Here is a 565-nt window from a genome sequence, read left to right as displayed (position 1 = left end):
TCCCCCCCTAGGAACATAATAAGACCCGAGTGCTTCCCGAAGCAAGGATTGTAACAGTAATAGACATATAATAATAATATTTAACTATAGCATGTAACTAATTATAGCCTGTAACTAAGCATAGCTAATGCTAATCTCTAACACACTAATATAGCTAATGCTAATCCTTAGTATACTAATATAGCTAAAAATATAGAATAAATATAGCTAACTATAATTTAAATATATTTTATATAACATATACAAAAGTAAACTACATATAAATTAATATAAAAGTGTACTTATATTAAGTATACATTTTTTTTAAAAAATATATATAAAATATATAAACTAATAAAAAAATTATAACTAACTAATCTAGTATGTTTTAAAAAACAGATTTTACTTAACTTTATATTATATAAACTTAAATATATTAAGTATAGTAAGGTTTACTAATAACTTACTTTATTTTTAGTAATACTATAAAAATAGTAAAATTATTACTATTTATATACTTTTTTACTTATTATACTTTTTATAGTAATTTAATATAGGTTATTTTACTTCTTTAAAAAAGTATATA

This window comes from Lindgomyces ingoldianus (genome assembly GCF_010093535.1).
Source record: "Lindgomyces ingoldianus strain ATCC 200398 unplaced genomic scaffold BDR25scaffold_26, whole genome shotgun sequence".
NCBI classification, from domain to species: Eukaryota; Fungi; Ascomycota; class Dothideomycetes; order Pleosporales; family Lindgomycetaceae; genus Lindgomyces; species Lindgomyces ingoldianus.
This window is presented reverse-complemented; position numbering follows the sequence as displayed.